We start from the raw sequence: 15,205 nt of genomic DNA, 5'->3' as shown, positions 1-15,205 counted from the left end.
GCTCTGCTGTAACCAGTGAGAGCCACATTAAATAGATGGATTTATTGTTTAGCTGCTACTCTATTAAGCTGACAGACATGCTGCCTAGGAGCTGCCTTTGATGGTGTTTGGGATTTGGCCATGAAATCTCTACTTTGTGTTGTACGTGGAAGGCATCTCATACTTAAAATAATTATTATGAAGTATCTAATACTTTAAATAAGTGTTAAATAAGAGGCTCCTGATAGCAGCCTGATGACATTTCCTGCAGACTTGGGATGCTTGTTACACTGCTGGTGGGCTGCAGGTGCCTGGTGTCAGGCACTCATCAGAGCACTTTGTTTCTCTGCATCAGCTGGGTGGGATCTTCCAGGATGCAGCTGCAGAGGTGCAGGATTAGCCCCAGGTACTCCTGTGGGCACATGGCTGGCCCTGGAGAAGGGAACCCATGGGTACAGACACCCCTGGAGCAGCACCCTCCTCACTCCTCTCTCCTCCTATTTCTGTTTATGCCAGAGGGAGGAGAACTCCTTCTTTTGAAAGAAGAAACCCCACAGGAGCTGCCTGCAGGGTAATTTTCCCTGGTGATGTTCTTCTACAGTTGTGCAACACCTGGTTTGTCTTTATCCTCACACTCTACACCTCTGGTTTCTCCTGGAGCCTTGATTTATCTAACTGGGAATGCTCTGTCTGAATGTCCCATCCTTGATGGGTCTCACCATGAATCCTGGAGCTCTGCAGCTGCAAACACCTAACAAAGCTCACACCTGAGGGGCAGGAGGGTTCTGCTAACCTTCTTGGTTGGTTACAGCCACTAGAGAAAAGCTCCCATAATGGTGAGTGAGTTTCATGCTTGCTGGGAGAGATGCTGGAAAAATGAGCTGGAAATGGGCATTTGGATTCCTTTGAAAATCAAGTGTAAACTCCAGTCCACAGTGATAAATGATGTTGGTGTTTCACATCTGTGTTTTATGCATGCCTGAAGTTGTTCTTGGCAAGTGGTGGCAGTCTGAGCCTTGAGCCTCAGGGCAGCCCAGTGTTCCTGTCCCTGCTAGGGGTGCTGTTGGTGTGGATGATGCAGTGCTGGAGGAATCTGTGGGACTTACCTGTTGAATGAAGAGAGACACAGAAAAATATGAATGTTTTTTTAAAGAGAATGTGTTTGCTCTTACACAATGTTTTTGTTTTGCTAACAAAGGGAAATTCCTTGGCCCAAGTGTAATGATCTGCTTTCCAGGGATACTGGTGCTGTGTCCAGCACACCTTCCAGCCTCTCCTGCCATTAGTCAGGAGCTCTTTGCTGCCTCTCCAAGGCACCACAAAAGCCTGTTTGTACAGCAAGAGCTCCAACACAAGCACCTCTTGTTGAAAAACAAACTTGGTTTCTTGCTGGGGTATGTGTCCAATAGCAGAAGAATGGAAGTAAGTGGGAGAAACTCAGAAGAATATAAAAAGAATAAGGGATGGAGAAAGGGAGAAAAGAAAACAAAAGTGAATGCTGTGAGATTTTTCTGGTGTGGTGCAGCAGCACAGGCAGGCAGATTTATTTAAAATAGGAATGAATTGCTACCTGACAGTATTCTTTTTCATATCTGCTTCGAAGAAAATGCTCCTCTTCTGGCATTTTTTCTGTGCTCTCTTCAGCTGGATTCCCTTCCTCCCTTCAGACTTCTCACTTGAAATACATCCCTGCTGTTCATCTTGTGTCCTGCAAACTCTGTCTGTGAACCTGGAGGTGCTGTGTTAACTGAGCTTGAAGAAAGCCTTTAGCATTGAGAGAGGGTTGCTTGGACGGGGCAGGCGAGGCATCCTCCTGCAAAGACTTTGTGCCTCATTTCCCTTGTCTGGGAGTGCAGCCGCCGGCACTTTTTGGGGCAGCGGGGCTGTTCCCATCCTGCAGCATCCCGTGGTTCCCATGGCAGCGCTGCGCTGCTGCGGGGAGCTCGCAACATCTGCTGGCAAAGTGCCCTCGCTGCTTGAGGTTTTCCCCCCGGGGACGGTGCAGTGACCCTGGGAGGAGCTCCCCACCTCCAGCATCGGTGCTCTGGGCTGGACTAACTTTTTTTTTTTTTTTTTTTTTTTTTTTCCCCGTGCTATAAGCGTGGGAGCCGCGTCTCTCCCCGGCCGCCCCAGCGCTGCCCGGACCAAGGCGCTCCGCGTCCTCCATCCCTGCCCTGCTCCGGCAGCCCGTAAGCACAAGTTCCCCCCTGTGCCTCCCTCTGTGCCTCTCCAGCATCCTCCCGCCCAGCAGGGCAGCAGCGCTCCGGCATCCCACGCTTCGCAGATCCTTGGATTTCGGGGCTGGCGCTGGTCTTTTCCCTGCCGTGCGGCTGCTCTGCCGGAGAAGGGTTTGTGGGAGCAGGGATGGGGAGTGGGAAGCCTGTGGGTGTGTAATGTTACTTCTAACACACTTCAGCAGGCAGTTTCTCTGTAGTTTGCTGAGTTAAGCTCAGAAACTGCTTGTTTTGGAAACGGGATTTATCTGCATTCTTGCTTCTGATTTTTCTTGCATCCTCTTTTCCTGATTTGCATACTGCCTCCTGGGAGGCGGTTGCTTTGAACACTGGGGTATAAATACAACTTTTCTCTTTGCTTCCAAGTGGCACTGGTGCTTAGGGAGCATTTGCAGTGGTGCTGAGCTGTGTGAGAGCTGTCAGCTCTGTGCTTTCCTGGGCAGGTGATCAAATGTGCTTCTTTGAGGCTTTTAATGAGAGCTGGGGAGGAAATAACTAAAGCAGAGACTGTTTTGTGGGCTCTCAGGTGATGTGAGGAGCAATCCTGGGAGCAGGCTGGCAGTAACAGAATTGGGGAATATGGGAATGCAAGATTTTACTTAATAATTATCATCACACTTTCCTCTTTGTGTATTATGGAATATCAGGCAGTCTCAGAGTTCCTGCAGCTGCACCCATGTGAATGCAAACACCTTTACCTTTGTACAAATGCTGCACCCCTGTACTGAGATAGATTTGGGAAGTCACTTGCATGAGTGAAGTTGTATTTGCAAGGTGGGTGTTTCTGTCATTAATCTTTTCTTTAGTAATTGGTGAAAAGATAAGTTAATGCGTGGGACTCCAGGCCAGTTTGTGTTCTGTAAGCAGGAGCCCATCTGTGGTCGAGAATGGGATGTGACTATTTTTTAAACCACTGAAATCTAGCATGTGGAACGGGGAAAATTGTAAGAACAATCCACCTACCAAATAGCCTTTTACCCTGTTTTGAGAGGAAGAGTTTTTTTTTTTTTAAACAACAACAAAAAAACTTCCGAAAGGAAACTGATTAAATTCTTAAGCCATGATGTACAAAGCAAATAGCTGATCAAGCAACCAAATATGGCTTTGGAACTTCAACTTTCTTTTGTAATGATAAAAGCACCCACATACTTCAGTAACAACACCCTTTTCTTCTTTTCTTTTTCCCAAACAGAGCATTCTTGAATACAAACCAGTTCCTAATTTTTCCTTAAGGAGCTCAGTATATAAAAATTCCTTCTTGACTAATACCTAAAAGAAAAATGTGGGTAGGTGTTTCAGAGCTGGCACCACGAGTGCCAAAACCCAAAACCTCTCCAGACCTCAGTGCAGCCACTCCAGAAAGGCAGTGGCTCAGATTTTGGACTGAGTAGTTCAGGGCTGGGATTTTACAGCTGGTTTCTGAAGTGCACTGAGGAATTTTGGCTGGGGAAGGTTTTGAGGATTGGGTCCTTGATTCCAGCAGAAGTTATTCCCTGCTGTGAGCAATGCCTTGTCTCCCTGTGTGCTGGTACCATTCTCTGCTTGGGTGTAAACAGTGGCAGCTGTTCAAAAGGAGGCAATGTTTAGGGTACTCAAACAGTTGGAAATAAACACTCTCCTGCCTGTCTTGGCTGGCCTTTACTTCGGAAGCAGCCTTTCCATGGAGCTGCACTGTGAATGGAAAATCCAGATACGTGGTAGGAAGCAGCTGGGAGAGCCCAGTCAGGTTCATGTCTGTGGACAGGGGAGTGATGCTGTAGGATGCCCTTCTTCTGAAATCTAAATCCTTATCTCGTGAATGTGGCTTGCAGTGCACACCCAGTGCACTAGGATGTAACAAAAGCTTTAAGGAATTGACCTCCTTGCCCCCAGGAACCAGCTTACTTCCTTCTGTATAATTTGGTTGGAAGGGACCTTTAAAGGTCATTTGGTCCACAGGGACATCAACTAGCCAGGTGCTCAGAGCCCTGTCCAGCCTGGCCCTGAGCACTTCCAGGGATGGGGCATCTACCACCTCTCTGGGCAACCTGTGCCAGTGCTTTACCGGTTTTTCCATTGTAAAAATCTCCTTCCTTGTATCTAATCTTAATCTAATCTCTTTCAGTTTAAAACCTTTGCCCTTGTCCTGTTGTAGCACGCCCTGATAAAAAGTTTGTTCCCATCTTCCTTGTGAGCCCCTTTGAAGTACTGAAATACAATATGGCAATAAAACCTTCCCAGAGCCTTCCCTTCTCCAGGCTGAGCAAGCCCAGCTCTCTCAGCCCATGGAGAGATGCTCCATCCCTCAGAGCACACCATCCTTTTCTCCTCTGGACTCTCTCCATGTCTTTCCTTGTGCTGGACCCCAGGGCTGCACACAGCTCTGCAGGTGAGGCTCACAAAATGGAGCAGAGACGCAGATGTGAGCCAGGAGTAAAACTGTCCCCTCAGCTGCAGCCTGGGTGAATTATGTTATTTTAAGTTTATTCACCAGCCAGTGGAAGCATTGTGGGGTTAAGGTGGAAAATTCCTCTGATCTTTGCTGACGGGACAAGGATCACACAAGTTTGTGTTCAGCATTTCCCTTTTTGTGGTGCTGCTTAGCCCTGAAGTCCCAGGGGCATTAAAAGCAGCAATGAAAGCCTCACCACCAGCAGTGTGCAAAGTTTGCTCAGGCTTTAGATTGGTTTTGATTTGACTGCTCCTAAATCAGAGCAGCCCCCTGGAGAGCCATGGGCAGGCTCCCAGGGTCACACAGAGGTGCAGATGTGTGGAGAGCTGAGCCAAGCTGTCCATGCCTGCCTGTCACCCTCGTGGTCCCCAGCCACTGTCACCTTGTGCCCTGCTGGTAGGACATCAAAGGTAGCAAAGCTGAGATTTCAGATTCAATTCTTTACCTTGAGCAGGGTGGACTCACTTTTGCTTGAAAAGATCATGGAAATCATGTCTATATAATAAACCTTCCCAGAACTGACCTGTGATTTCATAAAAAAAATACATTGTAAGTCAAAATACTATAGCTTGATTCATTGGGATAGCTTTTTATTTCATTTCTCTGTTATAGAAATGCAGACAGGGAAAGCAACAAAGCAGAAATGTCTGAGATCAGTCATTTTGTGTCTGATTTTGGCAGAGGGAGTGTGGGAGGAAGAAAGAGACCTCATATTTCACTTAGATACTCTGTTTGGAGAGGAGTTTTAAGCAGATGGCTCTTGAGACACTGTGACTCTAAAGAATTAAATGCTATTTAGATAAATGCATGTTTCCACTTCTGCAGTGTGGTTTTGGAAGGACTGTGTCATATATTCTGGCTTCAGTCCTTTTGTCCTTGAGTCCACTAAAACCCTGTTTGCAGGCACTTGGCTGGGTGCAGGACCAAAGGACTGGGGCTTCCCTGGGCTTCAGAGGCAGGACACAGCCCAGCTTGTTCCTCTCCCCACTGTGCTTTAACTGGGACTTTCTGTAGCTGAGCAGCCCAGAGAATATCTGGGAATATCACCCCAGCTGGCTTCTGCAGGAAGGACTTGGAGCCAGGAGGCTGAGGCTGGTGTGTGATGAGCATTTCTCTCTGTGAAACCTCCCCAGCCCTGCAGGCAAAACTCCTACCAGAAATGGCTCATTTTGCTGCTCTGGGTACTTCCTGCAAAGGCTTTGCTCTGCTCTGAGCTGCTGTTGGAAAGCCACAGAAAATCCCTGGATGGGGCAGTGCTTGCCCTCCCTGCAGCACTCACTGAGGCAGGAGCTGGCCCTTGGTGCTTCCAGGGGGATTCAGGGATGTGCAGTGCCAGGAATGCTGCCAGAGCAAGAGAGGGTGGTGGGACAAAGGGATAGATGGATGGATGGATGGATGGATGGATGGATGGATGGATGGATGGATGGATGCTCTCTTCTGCTTCTCCAGCTTTTTCATCTCCATCACAATAGATGGGAAATAGGGTCTGTGTCCTATGGCAAGGCAGGGCTAAAATTACATTTAAGGCTTTGGAGAATAACAAAGAAGGGCAAGGATTGCTTTCTAGCCATGCTGGAATGGTACAGACAAGGCTGGAAGCACTCTTTCAAAAAAAAGCTGAGCTAGAATTCCCTGGAAGAAGTTGGAGAGCCAGGGCAGGGTTCCTGGCAGCCCCTGGAGCTGCAATCCAGGGTGGAAGGGCAGCTATTTTGCTGTGTGCCTGACTGGAAACTTTCAGGCAGAGTTACAATTTTGGTTTGGACGCCGTTACAGAGTTGCATTATTTTTGTAAATAAGAAATTCAAACCCTCTTGACTTTGGATGTTTTCAGAAGACCCACTCATTCCACAGATGTCTCATCTCTTTCTGTCCCTTGAGGTGACCCCAGTGCCTGGTGGTGTTTGGATGCATCCCTCCTGCAGAGCTGGCAGCCAAGGGTCAGAGCTGGGTTGAAGGTGGTGGGACACTGCTGCATTTGTGATCTGCTGGGGTCAAATGCAGATTGCCACTTGTCACCCAGACAGCTGATGGAGAACAGGGGAAAACTGTTCCTGCTGGGGGGAATCACTGCAGGGCAGCTTTTTGGCCTTCTTGTTTCCAATCCCTTTCCACCCCTGGAAAGGGGAAATGAGCAGAGTGGAAAAGAGGAGGCTAAAATCTGCCTCACAGATTTATGGTGCTTTATGATGCTTTGATATAGGAGGGAGCTTCAAATCAAATACTGGCTGGCTGCAGTGGTGTCTGTCTGCTGAAATGATGGGTTTAAAAACTCCTGTTCACAAGAAATTGTGTGTGCTTCATATTGCAAGGGACTCCTGCAGGGAGGCACAGTGGGGTCAGGGATCTATAATCCACCTAGTCTGCTTCAAGGTCCCTTCAGCACTGCAGCAGCTGCCCCAGAGTGTGAGGGCTCTTGTGCTACACCAGCTCTCAGCTGCAGAGGAGCTTCTGGCAGAGCAAGAATTGCTCTTGCTGTTTTGCTTGGACAGAGCAAAAAAATCCACTCAGTCCTCCAAAACTCTCTCATATGAACCAGAGTGCTGGACATGCCTTTCTTCTTGTGCTAAGAAAAATAGAAATGGTTCATCACACTAAAGCCACGACTGGTGCAGCCCACAGTGGTTGTTAGTTGAATTTCCTGCAGGGATTTGGCTCCCAGCTCTTCCTCAGAGCCTTCATAGGGGAATATTCAGTTTTCATGTGCTTCCAGTGGTCTCTGACCACAGATTCTCTTAACTATGACACTACCCTAAACCCCCCCCACTGCTGGAGGATGCTGGGGTGGGAGAAAATTATGTTCTTTTTTCTAAAGAAATGCCCCAAGATGTGGGAACCATCTGGACTTGGCAGGCTGCTCCTAAGGCATTTGCTGCATGTTTACCTTGGGACTGGCTGCCCCTGGCAGTTGTTACCATCAGCCTTTCTTATCTGTTCTTTTCTATAATAAACACTGGAGCAAAGGTTTGGAATTAGTCACTTCTGAGGCACTGCCTGCCTCCCTTTCCAGCTTCTGTCTTATCGTCTCGTTTTTGGACTCCTGAGCCTTTTGCACCTCATTCTGTGCCCCTTGGTTTTCCCCTCATCTCATTGCACTGAGATAGCAAAGAGCTCTTTAAAATTCCTGGGAGGTATGTCATCCCCAGGGCTGCAGCATCCCAGGAAACTGCCTGGGGACAGCTGGGTGCACTCACTGTGCCCTTGCTGTGTGCTAGAGATTTTTCTAGCTTGATTTACCTCATGCAGTGGATGAGTTTGAGTTTCTGACTGATGCCTGCTCAGTTCAAGAGCCCACAGAGGCAGTGTCAGGATCCCAAAGCATTCCAGGGGCCTGGCACTGTGTCCTCCTCTTTGGTACAGCATGAACCACAGGGCAGCCTGTGGTTTCAGGGAATGCAAACACAGAAAAAGCAGCTCTGGAACACAGGTGTGTGGTCCTCATCTGGATTGAGTAATTTGAGATGGTAATCTGGAGACTGAGTGGCTTTGCTTCCGTTTACAAATTCCCTGGTGATGTCCAAGCACTGTCCTGATGTGCTCTTGCCTCTGACAGTACTGTGGAGAGGCACTGAGGAATAGCCCAGGGTGCAAGGATTTCCCCCTCTCTGGTCTCATCTCACATTAAAGATCCACAGAGCTGTGTCTTTCACTCAACACAAGCAAATAGAGTTTCCTGTCTGCCCTTGCTGTGCCCATTGAAAGGCAGTCATGCTCCCCAGGGCACAGCCTGCCAGCTGAATGCACTTGATGTATAATTTATTTCTGTGCTGCCTCTGGAAATGGCCAGGATGGGATCAGGATTGAAGAGAAGCAAATCTGTTCAATTCTGTCTGGATTTGCTTTGGTAGATGCCAGACTATGACACCCACCCCTTGCCATAATATTCTCTTCTCTCTTGTGCCATTATCACCTTAATAATTTATAACCAGGGTTGGAAACTGCCACTCTGGATCTGTCCCTGTGGTAGCATGGGTTTCTTGCAGTGGGTGGGGGACACACCATCCCTGTTTGGGGAAAGATGTGCTGATTTTTGGCTGGAGAGGATTGCAAACAGCATCCCCGTGGTGACTGATGTGCAGGAGAGGCTGCAACCCTGGTTTGGGCTGGCAGGGGCTGCCCTGGAGGCTCACCTGTGGTGTGTTCGAGTGAAAGCTGTGTCCCACAGCTCCTTTCCCGAGTTCCACATGGCTGGGGTGACCTGAAGGCAGCTTTTCCTTTGCTCTGCAGGGCTCACAGCCCAGAGCTCTGCCGAGAGCATCTCCTGTCCTCCCTGCCCTTCCCCAGCCTGCGTTCCGTGCGCTCTGCTAGACACTGACCCAAACAAGCAATAAATCTCCTCTAAACCGAGGAGGGACTTGTTTTGGTTACCAGGGAGATTGCCAAGTGCAAATCCAACCTGAAATAGCGATGAGCTCATCCCTGGAGCGGCGGGGGTGCCTCGGCCGGGGGAAGGGGAGCAGCGCCAGGAATGAGGCGGCTCCAGGGACGCTCGGATGCTGTGGGAGCTGCCCTGCCACACTGCTTTTGTAAATGCAGGGGATGGTGCGTGAGGCTGGCTGCTGAGACAGGGATTTCACCGTTCCTGGAAGCATGGCAGTGACATTCCTCGTGGGACAAGGCTGGAGAGCCTTGGGGGTGGGTTCAGGAGATGCAGAGGTGGCCTTCTCTGCCTCTCCCCTGTCCTGGAAACTGCTCCCTGTGAAGGGACTGTGGGGAAACTTGAGTTCCACAAACAACTGAGGTGCTTGACTTGTAGGTGAGGGCTGGTTCTGAGCATCTGGTTAGGCAGGAGTTCTGGCAGGCCAAGCCTCTCCCTGCTGCTGCTCCAGGGGCTGGGGCAAGGGCTTGGGAAAACCTCACCCTCTTCTGCAATACACCTGGGGCAGGAGATTGAAGGTTTGGGCTCTGGTATTATTTTGCCCTGACGTGTCCCCAGTTTCAGCAGGTCAGAGCTGGGGTTTTGGAGTCACCTGCTGCCAGGGCTCTATGGGAGCAGAGATGTCATTTCTGGGATGATGGAGGGGCTCTGGTGGAGTGCCAGCTGTGCCTGAGAGAGGCAGGGTAAGGAGGCTGTGCTGCCCTCAGTCCCTTGGCAGCCCAGGAAGGCTCCTGTACCACCCTGCACCTTTCTCTGCCAGGACAGAGACATTTCCTGATGCACTCCATTCCATGGACTTGCATTTTCTGAAGAAGCACAACTTTTGACTGCAAAGTTCTGTCTGTAGTGGAAATAGTGCCTGTCCCTCTGCACCATGGTGCTGCAGGGGGAGGCTGACAAACCTCTGGCAGTGGTCTCTGCTTGGGTTTTGCTCCCCATTGCTGAATTATCAAATACATGAAGTTGTGTAGAAATACCTGAGAACATCACCTGTCCTGATGAAGCAATGCATGAGCTCCTTACCAGAGGCCACTGATGGTTTTCAGCAAATCTTTTAGGACATAATTACCAGTGAGTGAAAACAGGGAACAATTATCAACAGCACAAATGCAAACAAAAGCTGAGCCCCTGAAAAGTGATCTGTGAACCTACTCACATGGTGAAAAAACATGATTTTTTTTTTTAAATTAACTTCATAGCTTTCTGAAACAAGGGATGGAGGTTGCATCTATAAAAAGAGTCCGGTTTCAGCAGGGCTATTTTGTATTTTGGAAGTCTTTTATTATAATTTTACAGTCATGAGAGGTCTGTAAATTATGTGTTCTTGCAAGTCCCTTCCAGGGCTGTGGGTGGATTTTTCCAGCTCCTTTCTGGAGCCATGTGGGTACTGCTTTGGTGACATGACCAAGCCCCTCAGCATGTCAGGCAGCTCTCAGTGCCACCAGGGCATTCAGCCATCAGCTTCAGGAGAGCCTGGTGCTTGCAGCAGTCTGGGATTTGAAAGAAGGTGATTTTCATGTGGAGATTTAGAGCTGAGTGAGATCTGGGTGAGACAGACACGAGTTCACCTTTTATAGCTGCAAGGTGGGCAGTGCTCTGGTGTGCCTGGGCTGTGCCAGGGGCTGGGTTTGAGTTTGTGTGACCCTGCTGCAAACACAGCCCCGTGCCACAGGGACCCCAAACTGCCCAGACCTGAGTTGGATGCTGAAAAACCTTAGAACTTACAAATGCCACGTGCAGCATTTTACCCTCTGTTTTCAGCATCTCTTTGGAGATGAGACGCTGCTTGTCTGATGTTCCTTTGTGTCAGTTCTTTTCTGTGGATGTTAACATTTGGGAGCAGGACAGGCATCCCTGCAGGTCTTCCCTGTGTCCTCCCCCAGTGTTTCCCCTCCTTGGTATCAAGGTGTGTTTGCCTTTTGGCTGTCTCTGGGTGACTAAACCTGCTGCTGTTCCTTGCAGATCCAGGATCAAGCCTAACCTTGCTTAGCCCTGGCACAGAGCAGGCAAGGCTCCCACCAGGCTTTCTTCTAGCACAGCTGAGAGTTTGTCTCAAGGGGTAAAACTTTACCAAAGGGAAGCAGAGCCCTTGCTCTTGCAGGAAAACCCTCCATGATTTGGAAACCTCACCCTTTCCCCATTGTCCTGCAGCACTCCCAGAGGGACGTGGTGCTTGTGGGCTCTCATGAAATGCAGTTGCACAAGCTGGTTTTCAAAGAAAGCAAACCATTGTTTCACATCTGGTTTAGCTTTTTGACAGTTTTCTCTGGCATTTGTGTGCAATTAGCACTGCTTTTCTGTCACACGGAGCCCATCCTCTAACAGCTGGCTGGGGGCAGTAGCTGCAGAGCTGGCACTGATTGTGTTGAGAAGGGCTGCTTCCCTTTGCAGACTGTGTTGCTCCTTGTCCCTGAATTTATTGTCTCTCTGCTACTTGAGAAACAAAACAAAATAACTTTTTGGGCCTGAATCCAGCCCCAGAGCAGGGGATGGCTTAATCAAACACACAAGCACTTTTACCAGCTCCAGCTGGCTTATTTCTGTGTTTAAAATCAAACACTCTTTTAGGTATCTCACTTTTGTTTTTCTGAAGCTTGTGTTTAATGAATGTACCCACTCACAGGCTTTGCCCGTTGCTCCAGAGTCAGCACTGGTAGAAGTGCTGTAGCCTGCAGAGCTGCTGTGAGACTCTTGGAGCCTTCCCTTGGCTCTGAACGCCCTGCTTGCTGGAGGGGGGAAATGAAGTTATTTAATTTAGCAGTTTCAGTCATCTCACCCCCCACCCTCCTTTGGCCAGAGCTGTCTCCCACCAAGTACTGATCTTAACGTTTCCAAGACACTAAAGGAACTCAAATTTTGCTAGGTAACCAAAAAACTAGAGTGGGAGTATGTTGGAGAGGAGAATTCCCCTGCTTCCCTCTCCAAAACAGCCTCTGTCCTGCAGATAATGACACTCAGCTGGGACACCACAAACCAGGGCAGGGCTCTGAAAACCATTCTGGGCTGGGACTCTCTGGCTTTGGCTGAAATTGAAACCTAACCCTGATGAAAGATTTAAAGATATTTGTTCCTTTTTTTAAACATTTGAACCTGTGTTTTATAACCAGCCCCACAGGTAAAGCTTTGCTGTGTAGTCCTTGCCCAGCTCTGATCTGACATATTTCCAGAGGGACTCAGGATCCTTATCACTTTATGAAAAATGAGATTTACATTCCTCTATCACACAGGCACTTTGAAAACGTTATCCCTGACTCCAGATAAATGGCTCATACATTTTAATGCCGCTATTAGAAATTGAATTGACAACACTTATCCTCAGTGGAAATTGCTCTGCAGCTCAGGGGGAAATGCACAGAGAGCACTGGTGGAGACTTCAGAGAGCTCTTGTCATCTTGAGATGCGTGTGCTGCTGGTGCAGTGTGTCTGCTGGGTGAGAAGAGCAAGGTTTGATATGTGCCAGGGAAAGGGGAAAGCACAAGTCCATGGGCTGAGAGAGCAGGGGGGCTTCAAACATCCCAAAGATCTTCTGGGCTGAAAGGGAGAGCAACGTGGTGGGGAAACATGGGCTGCTCTGGCTTGTGTGTGCCAGGGTGTTGTGGAGATGTTGCACACAGGTGCTTTATTTGCTGTCTTAGCAAGTGCAGAGAAAGTGAGCTGGGAGTGCTGCCTTAAGCTGGCTCGTGGGTGAAGTGCTGCTGAGGTGCTCAGGCTGGTGACAGAAGCAGCAAGGAACTGCAGCAAGGAAACCCCCTCCAAACAGGCTGCTTCTAGAACAAAGTGTTTTTAATGGTGAATAAACCTGCAAGGACTGGCTGATGTCTGCTCCTCTCAGGGGATGAGGCCTTTGAGGAGCACTTCACCTTGGCTGCAGGACATGGAGTCTGCACCTCTGAGCTGGGAGCTCCTGAGAGAGGAGGGAGGGAGGAAGGGGGACACTGGCACAACACACAACTGGCAAAATACTCACTGTGGTGCCCAAGAAACACTTGTGAATCTGAAGCCACTCCAGGGTGAAGAGTTTCCACTTCTCCTGCCCTTGTTGTGCAGTGTGCAATGGCTTTTGTGGTGGGTGTTGGGGTGCCAGGAAGTTGACCTCTTCTTCCATTTTAAACTGCACTTATCTGAAGCTGGAAGTTAAATCAAACCTTCCTAAAGTGGAGTTTTATGAAAATAACTCTTGTGACTAATCCAACCCCTTAGGCCTTGCTGGAGGAGACTTTGCAGCTTTGTTTTTCCTTGTAAAGAATGCTTAGCATATGTCCTGACAATTAGTCAGAGTGCCCAAAAATACCCATCAGCCCTGCAAGCTGATCCCTTCAGCTCCTGGAGCTGAGACAGACACAGGGTTATGCACTGTGGGGCTTTGGGAAAGGTTATTTTTAAAATGGCCACATAACAGGGGTGATCTGGTCCTTTCAGCCACCAGCTCTGGCTAACAACTGAGGGTGCAGACAGCCAAATGTTGATCTTGCTCCAGGGGACAGTCCTGCCCAGGGTGTTGGGCTGCTCCTCCTGCTGAAGCATGTGCCAGTGCAGGCTCTGTCAGCTCTAAATCAGTGCTGAGGGCATGGCCCTGTGGCCTGTGCCAAGTTTGGGCAGTGCTTTGATGGTGTGCTGGATGCCAGGGAGTCTTCCCAACTGGCATGCCAATGCTTGGAAGGGCACGTCCTCATCCAAGAGTGGCCTGTCTTGCCCCCCAGCCAGGCACCTCTTTCCTGAGGGCTTTTGCTTTGCCCTTCTCTGACCACCTGAGCTGAAGTTTTCTATCCTCAGTGTCTCTCACGTGCTGAATTTCTGGAGAATGTTTTGCCAGAATCACAGTCCATCCACAAACAGCCTTTTCTTCTCCTCCCCTGAAAATCAAGATCTGTAAGGGGAGATACCAAAGCTCCTTGGTGCCACAGAGCACTGCTGGTGTGGGGATTTGGCTTGGCCCCTCTCCTGTGTGGGCAGGGGATGGAGGTCTGCAGAACCATCTGCCCAGCAGCTTCCTGGGAACGTGGTGTTTTGCTAGAAAACATCACATGGAAAGGATTCCAGGCTTTGGAGGAAGAGCTTGGGCAGAGCCTGCAGCACCCACCTTGTGTGAGTCTTCCTTGCAGCCAGGTCCTGTTGGAGGAGCACAGGAGGGTGTCAGGGGATGCTGGAGAGCCTGTGTGCCGTAGCTGATGTCTGGGCAGCTGCTAAGCTCTGACTCCTAGTGGGTAGATGTCCAAGGAATGACCCAGCTTTCAAGCAGTGAAGCAAACCAGTAGCTGAAGTTCCTTCCATGAGCTCCACAGTGAGCTGTTTACCCTCACTGAGGCAGAGCACTGCCCAGCCAGCTGCTGTGCCCATGAGAAGGAACTGGGAGCTGCTGGAAGTGCAGAGAGCCTGATGGACACTGAAATATTATTGCAGTGAAGGCTCGCTCACTGCTTGGTGAAGGATGAGCATTTATTGTGTGGGTATGGCAGGATTATATTGCTGTGCCTGTTCCTCACACCTCATCTGTCCTGGGCAAGGCTGCTGTGCTGCCTGGCTGGATCACTCTGGTATTTATTTGACAGGGACTTGAGTTACTTTTCTCAGCTCTGAAGCCTGGGCTAAGCCACGAGGGGAAAGCTGTGACTGGCAAATACCTACCTCACTTTTGACTCCACTGGTCATTCCCCCTGCCCATGAGTGCAACTAAACTTGAACAAAGAAAGACCTAAAGTTGGCCAAGGAGCTCCCTAAGGAGCTCCACTGCCCCAGGTGTGAAGCTTTGGGGTAACAGGCTGGGGAAAAACTGAGGTGTGGTGCAGCTGGTTGGCCCCATGGCTCCTCCCAGGACACATCTCCTGGCAGAAGGGACTGGGAGTCACAGCACTGCTGGCTGGGTCTGTGTGTGACACTTGTAGGGCTGCTGGGGAGGAAGAGGTAAGTGCAGTATTTGAAGATTTTTAGCCGAGTTATGAGCCTGCTGCTCCTATGAGGTTTCTAAATCAGACCAGTCTTGGCAGTACGTGTGGCCCTGTCTCCCAAGAGGAGTAGAGGAAATCTTTGTCTCCCCTCAGGGTTGTGTGACCTTCATGGACACACTCACACCTGTGGTTTCCACCTTGCAGCCCATGAAGTGGCTGTGGGCAGTGGCTGAGCCCCCCAGCCCACTGCCCCCACACTCACAGCAGAAGGATTGGCAGACAGAGCTGGGAAGAGAAACAC

General features: G+C 49.5%; 1 protein-coding gene across 3 annotated transcripts in view; it reads left to right on the top strand.

Moving 5' to 3' along the window:
• Nucleotides 1-2,061: 2,061 nt before the first annotated feature.
• Nucleotides 2,062-15,205, top strand: part of FHL1 (four and a half LIM domains 1) — a 28,947-nt gene continuing 15,803 nt past the window's right edge. Inside the window, exon 1 of one of the 3 annotated variants that reach the window (XM_064426630.1) lies at nucleotides 2,062-2,168. The gene's annotated coding sequence lies outside the window, so the exon portion shown is untranslated. Of the gene's footprint in view, nucleotides 2,169-2,207; nucleotides 2,328-15,205 lie in introns of those variants that run through there. The other 2 variants (XM_064426629.1, XM_064426631.1) reach the window with 2 other exon arrangements.

Source organism: Passer domesticus, chromosome 7, assembly GCF_036417665.1.
Source record: "Passer domesticus isolate bPasDom1 chromosome 7, bPasDom1.hap1, whole genome shotgun sequence".
Lineage (NCBI taxonomy): Eukaryota > Metazoa > Chordata > Aves > Passeriformes > Passeridae > Passer > Passer domesticus.
This window is presented reverse-complemented; position numbering and strand designations above follow the sequence as displayed.